Source organism: Primulina eburnea, chromosome 9, assembly GCF_022965805.1.
Source record: "Primulina eburnea isolate SZY01 chromosome 9, ASM2296580v1, whole genome shotgun sequence".
NCBI classification, from domain to species: Eukaryota; Viridiplantae; Streptophyta; class Magnoliopsida; order Lamiales; family Gesneriaceae; genus Primulina; species Primulina eburnea.
The window spans coordinates 27,039,623-27,046,681 of NC_133109.1; the positions used below are offsets into that span (position 1 = coordinate 27,039,623).

Genomic DNA, 7,059 nt, shown 5'->3' on the forward strand with positions numbered 1-7,059 from the left:
ATTTATATCTTTGTTATTTTAGTATTTTGCATCTTTTTTTAGTATTTTAAAGCATGAATGCAACATGAAATGCAAATAAATACCATTGACATAAATAGGTTGCAAATGTCAACTTTTCAAGTTTTGACATCAAAGTTTGCCTTACAATCAAAGGTACACTGGTTCCAAAAGTAACAAAACGACACAATGAACTTTGTTAGCATATCAATCTTTTACATCAAAGTTTTCCCTCCACATGATGCATTTGCCACTGCACTCACATTTTCACTTCCCATTGCACCTGCTGTTGCATTTTCAATTGTTCTTGCACTTGCGGTTGCACTTAAAGTTTCACGTGCCTTTGCACTAGCACGAGCACGAGCAGTGATAGAATTCCACTACAAGACCTTGCCTTCGGTGGTTTTGTTGCACTAGAGGATTGTTCTTGCTGTGAGGATGATGGATGTCGTTGTGAGACTAAAGTATACCGTGAATGAAATGGGCTTGAAGACAGTGATTGATGTTGTGATACTGGAGGTGAAGTTGCTGCTCTTTGACTCTCGCTAGGAGTTGTGCCCTCAAAATATTTTGCAAAATGAAAGTTCTATGAGTTTTGTAAATAATGCACAATATTAATACCTGATTAGAAATTGTTCTGAGACTGTTGGATGCATTTGTATTTCTTCCTCTGCTTTGAATTCTTGATGAGCCCTGAAAAATGAATTCTTGATCAGCAAACACAATCTCAATCGCATACCTGATAACACCTAGACCTATCATGGGTAGGATTTGTGCAACTAGATTTATTATGGCCTGTTTCCAAGCAATTAGAGCATGTGTGGGTCAAACCTTGTCTTGTAGAAGTCTTTTGTACCTCATCTACTCCCTTCTACCTTTTCTTCTTAGGTCTTCCAGCTCTTTTCTTCACCACGGGTGGCCCCTAGAGGCTCGTACTCTGTCTTACAATAATCATCTTCACCTGGCATACTACCAGTTCAAACGTTTTCATGTTCATTCTCTCAGAGAATACATGATGTTTTGGACAAGAATCATCATCATCAGAACTTGTCAAACTAATAAGTACATCCTCTAACTCAATGTCGTTATACCAACACTCTGTGGCCTTTTCATTATGTGGCTTCGGTTGGCTTCTTCTTGTATCATCTCCTGCATCATTCTCTGTAAAAGAGTCTGAATCAACATCCTCATCAAATTCATGAAAGCTACCATCTAATGAGTCTTCATCATCTCCAATTGAAACATCATCAAGTCCAATATCATTATCATCTATCGGGTCACTCCCAAATGACTCACTTGTCCCCCCTTGATTATCATCAGTTGCATTCATTACTTGTGGTCCAGCCTTTGTATCATCACTAGGATTACATCCAACACCAATAATTGCATCTTTCAGTGGGGTGAAATTATTCTCAACTGACCACAATGTTATAACACTAAGATTCCTAAAGCAATTACACATCGTACGGATCTCTGCATCACCAACAACCTTCACCATTTCAGTGGTAATGCATTTTTCGGCAATTGAAAGAAAAAATGCACATTCATTTGTTGTCCTCCAGCCGCTTTTAACATATCAAACAAGTCATCGAGGCAAAACCTATCAAGATCAACATCTGGAGTCACAAATTTCTTACCACCTCTGTAGAAGTTTTTGTGCTGCTCATCAAATTTCCCACCATGCCACAACTCAATCCTAACTGTCGATTCCATGATGTCTATATACTGTAAAGATAAAACATTAACTTACAAAGGAGATCTACCATACACAAGTCGCAAAGAGAATTCCCATTTCATCCGAGGGAAAAAAAGTTAAATTTAAGCACACATTTTATCAGAAAAACAATAACTTACTGAGATAATCGATGAAAAACCACCCAGCACAGGTCATAAAGAGCACTTCGTTGACAATATCATCGCCCAGCTCCAACGCTTGGTTTCGAGAAGGTTAGGGCAAAAGCTTCATCGGATTCCAACCCAGCAAGAATGAAAATGAAATAATTTAGCTTATTATTTAAGCAAGGACATTTTGGACAATAAAAAATTTTGTTTGACTAAAAGCATGGTAAGCATGCGTGAGCTAGCCATTTAAAAACACAGGGAGTTTTAAGATGATAAATTTTTCACGAGGGGATTTACGCCAACTCGGGATATCACGGGGGTAGTATATGCAATTTCCCCTAAAAAAATTACAACTCTAATGAACATCTTGTAGATATATTTACATAAAAACTCATATAAGAATGTCACATATGTTAATTTTGTGAGACGGATCTCCGACTTGACTCGACTCGTCATATGAAAAATTATTGTCACGCCCTAAGACGGAGGTTAGTCGACAGCGACATTGCTCAACAATCACATAATCGTCAAACAACAAGCCTCGTAATACAGTATGTATCAAAACCAGTTTATGTCTCATGATTAACAAAAGAATCGTCTTTACAACTTAAATGTCAAAATAAACTGATTAAATATGTTTTAATAGTGCAGGAAGCGATAAACATAAACTAAGCTTTAAAACTTCTGGGATTACTCGAGTCTTCTACCATCCTCAAAATTGCTCTTGCTCAGCTTCTTCCATTTGTTCTTCGTTTTTATCTGGGGGAAGAAGTAAAGGGTGAGTATTTTGAGAAATACTCAGCAAGTGAGGCCGTTCGATACATGAAGCAATATATACATATACTTGAATTCAAATTTTACATAGGATATCATAACTTGAATAATAATGAATTTATACTTCATAATCATAACATATCATCACATATCATACTCGTATAGCATATTTGTTTAGCACTGAAAGTCATCTTATTTCTATGGATTCTTAATACCAGTCTCCTATATGTTAATCATCTAAGGAGTGATGTTATTTCCAATATGTTAATCATCTATGGAGTGAGGCTGTACAATGGTTACCATCTCACAGTATAAGGGTCATAGTTCGGAAATCATTTCTCATATCCAATCGAATACTAACAGTGCTTTGAACATATAATTTGACAAATCTTGAAGAAAATATATCGTGAACAAGGAATTATGCTCGAACGAACTTTAAAAAAAAAGTGAAGGGAGATTCGTACACATATTATAATATAGCGAAAATCCAATTACGAAAGAATGTATACATAACAAAAGTACACTTACGAAGGACAAGTGTGCAAAATATATTATAATAAAAACCCCCTTATGAAAGAATATATGCGAAACAAAAGCACACTTACGAAGGACAAGTGTGCAAATATAGTATCGCAAAAACCCTCTTGCGAAAAAATATATGCACAGCAAAATACACTTACGAAGGACAAGTGTACAAATTACAGTATCACAAAAACCCCTTACCTTAGACCTGGAAGAAAACATGAATAATTCGGAAACCATAGAAGAATCATGCAACCGAAACTTCGAAAACACAGCAGCAAATCTATAAAAAAATCAGTCGCTTTTTAAAATTCTTTGCGCCTTATTAAACCGTTGGATCGGGCTTAAAATTTTACATTAAGTTCAAAAGTACGTCAAATAAACTATGAACGGTAGAGATTGAGTTTGAAAATCGTTTTAACATGTTTATGGATGAAAAGTCGTAGATATATTGTTCTAATCTAAAATTTGAGCAGTTTTTTTGCGAAGGAAATAAACAAATAACTAACCGTTGGATTTGACCGAAATTTGGATATGTTATTAGAAACATATGGAAGCATAGTTTGAACAGTGGAGATCGGATTAAAAATTAACAAGGGAGAGAAACGAATTTCCGAACTTAGACAAAAATTTGATGACTGCAATATAATTTTGGAGAGGAAATTTTGAAAATATGGAGAGAAATTTCGAAAATTTGAGGGTAATATGAGGTGTAAACTTTGAATCGTTTCTCCTATTTATAGAGGGATGACAGCTATCCAGATCGTGTATTATCTGATCGTTTAAACTTTTGAATTAAATCTTGAATTTAGGATATATTATCATCTCTTATCTATATCCTTATCCTTATATATATACACATTATCTCTTATCTTATATGTTTATCTTGTATTTATATATTGCAAAAATCGAAATATAGGCATATTATCTTCTTAAATTTTAAACGAATTGGATAATTGTACGTAAAGATTTATTTATCCCACACTACATTCTATAATCTTGATAATCCTAAAAAAATCTTTGATAATTTTATAAGAATTTAGAGTACAAAAATAATACACCGAATTTGAAATTAGCATATATTACAATTATTACTTTTTATGTAATTATTTTTCACTATATAATATGGATTTTCACTGGTATAGACCATGAGGTCATCTCGTAGAAGACTTACTCATAGATTTATGCTATAATTAAAATTAAAAATAATATATTTTTAAATTCAAAAGCATATTAAAATTTGAAATTATATTGTGAGTCAAATTAAATTTAGAAATTTAAAAATTAAGTGTATTGGAATAAAAAATAAAAAATTATTAATATTATTTAAAATAAAATAATACATCACTAAATATATTTCATGTCAAGTCATGTATTAGATAGAGTTTATGTATTAATCAAAATTAATTTTTATTTATTATAATTATATTTTATAAGACAAAAATTTGTGTGAGACGGTCTCACGGGTCGTATTTTGTGAGACGGATCTCTTATTTGGGTCATCCATGAAAAAATATTACTTTTTATTGTGAATATCGGTAGAGTTGACTCGTCTTACAGATAAAGATTCGTGAAACCGTTTCACAAGAGACCTACTCATGTTATAAAATATAAAAGTATTTGAGATGAGTACAATTTTCATTATAAATCGTCAACTTTGTTTTTCATTGTATATATTTCACAAAAAAACACTAAAAAATTGGCCTCGATGTTTCTTAAAAACATATTATTATTATAAAACGATATGTCATATGTTTTATTGGAAATAATGAGATATATATGAAAATATTTGTTAAAATAATGGGATATATTTGAATAGTTGTACAGATATTTTAGTTTTTCATTTTACAAAATTTTAATTAGAGATAGGATAGATATTTTGAATGAGTCTATTATGCAAGAAGTTTATCAAAAATAAAAAATCATATTTGTTAAGGTATAAGGAAAAATTGCAATTTTAGTTATATAAGTTGGTTTGTTTTGAGTTTTAGTCTTGTAACTTGATAAAATGTGGTTTGTCTTTTTTTGCTTGGAACCACTAAATCCACCGGATTATTTGACATTGATGCTCTCCAACGGGACTTATGTGATAACAATAAATCTTATACTACAAACATTAAAATATACATAAACAAAAATAAAAAGAAACGACAAACTTTTTTCCTCTTATTTTGAAGTATCGGGGGTCGTTTTACTTTATTATCATCTTTTTAATCAGATTATTTTAATTTGAGTGATATGAACTTTATTCTAGCCACATGTGCTACGTAGAAGATAATCAATGCCAAATAAATCATATTAGATGAATTTAGTGGTTTCGGGTAAAAAAAAAGATCAAAATAAAAAATAAATCCAAGTTACTGTATGAAAATCAAAATTTAACAAGTTATATAACTAAAACTCAAAACATGTCAACCTACATGACTAAATCGCAATGTTCCATAAGATTTACATTATAATTTTATAGTTGTAGTGTCCAAAAATGAGTACACGTAAACCTCATACATGACTAAAATAATTTAATTAAAAATTTGAGTGATGCATGCTATGTACTAAATTATTTTTAAATGTATACATATATATTTTATTATGCAAATTTAAAATGTTTTCATGAGTTGTAGTTTTCTGACGAATATTCGATGTCGAATCGGAAAAAGAAATTAGCAAAATTCAAAAGTAAATTAAGACGAAATAAAATATTTTAATAATTTTTATAACTTAATTAATTAAATTAAGCATTATTTAATTAAGGGTAGAATTTTTAAAAATGCAGGACTCTTAATTTTAAAAGTTGGAAGGCTAAATCAGTAATTAAAAGTTTGATTAATTAATCTAAACACCCAGCCATTATTTATTTAAATACAAGAGTAAGAATCCTACCCTAACTCATAAGAAAACTCACGCACACACGCAACACATACAAACACCAAGAACACACACTACATACACATTGGCCGAAAGTTTCAAGGCTTAGGACTTGGGATTTTTTCCATTTTCTTCCATCAGCAAGCTTAGGGTGATTATCACACAACATTCCTTGGTAAATTTAGCCACTTTTCAAGCCATTAAATGCAGCAATCCGTCGCTGTTCAGCCTTCGTTCTTCCCTACGTTTGTTTTTTGATATATCGTGTGTTTTAACGAAAAGACGTGTCTAAACCTTTCTCTTTTACGCATTGATCATGTTATATACTATATTTTGATATAAAATATGGATGAAAACTTGTTGGTTTGATTTTATGTATGGTAGAACGTTATTAGATATCATTTCAATACGTAATATGCATGAACTTCTACGTTCTCTTTGAGTTTTGATCGTCGTCTTCGTTGGGCAGTACCTAGGCCCTGCTGATACATATGGTCATGTTATGGATGTGTTTAGATGACGTTAAGTGGTCCGGGATAGGCCGATAGGCCGTTGGTGTGACGAAAACTAGACAAGCACAGCCGTGCGCATAAGGTGTTAGCCACGGGTTCACTGAGGGTTGGTGGTCTTGGCCGGAGTAGGGCTCATGGCTAGGGTCTAGGCAGGGTCTTAGGGTCCGGGATAGGCCTAGTAGGGGTTGTTCAGGGGCTGGTTGGCTAGCATAAGGGTTGGAGCCATGGGTTGCACCGTGTGCGCATGAGGGTCGTGGTTTGAGGGCTCACGGTTTTTAAGTTGTTTAAGGGGCAGTGGTGTGTTAGGGGCTGGAGCGGGCTGTACCAGAGTCTTAAGTGGTGTCTAAGGATCAAGTCTAGGTTTTGGTTTGGGCTCGGTTCGAGTTACAATCGATAGGAAGTTGTATGGAACACGTAAGTGTCATAGTGTCACTCATTAGGCAGCTTGTGTTTATATTGTTCGTTAAGCATGGTACGGAGTTTGGTTATGGTTCGGGGATGGTTTAAGGCCTTGGGCAGTAGGTTGGGATGTATTTTATGTGTGGGT

At 33.2% G+C, this 7,059-nt stretch overlaps 1 long non-coding RNA gene across 1 annotated transcript; it reads right to left on the reverse strand.

Moving 5' to 3' along the window:
• Positions 1-342: 342 nt before the first annotated feature.
• Positions 343-919, reverse strand: LOC140840953 (uncharacterized). The gene is made up of 3 exons (XR_012120063.1): positions 737-919; positions 619-690; positions 343-556 (listed from the first exon to the last, which is right to left on the reverse strand). It is a non-coding gene; the product is annotated as an uncharacterized lncRNA (long non-coding RNA).
• Between the last annotated feature and the right edge of the window lie 6,140 nt (positions 920-7,059).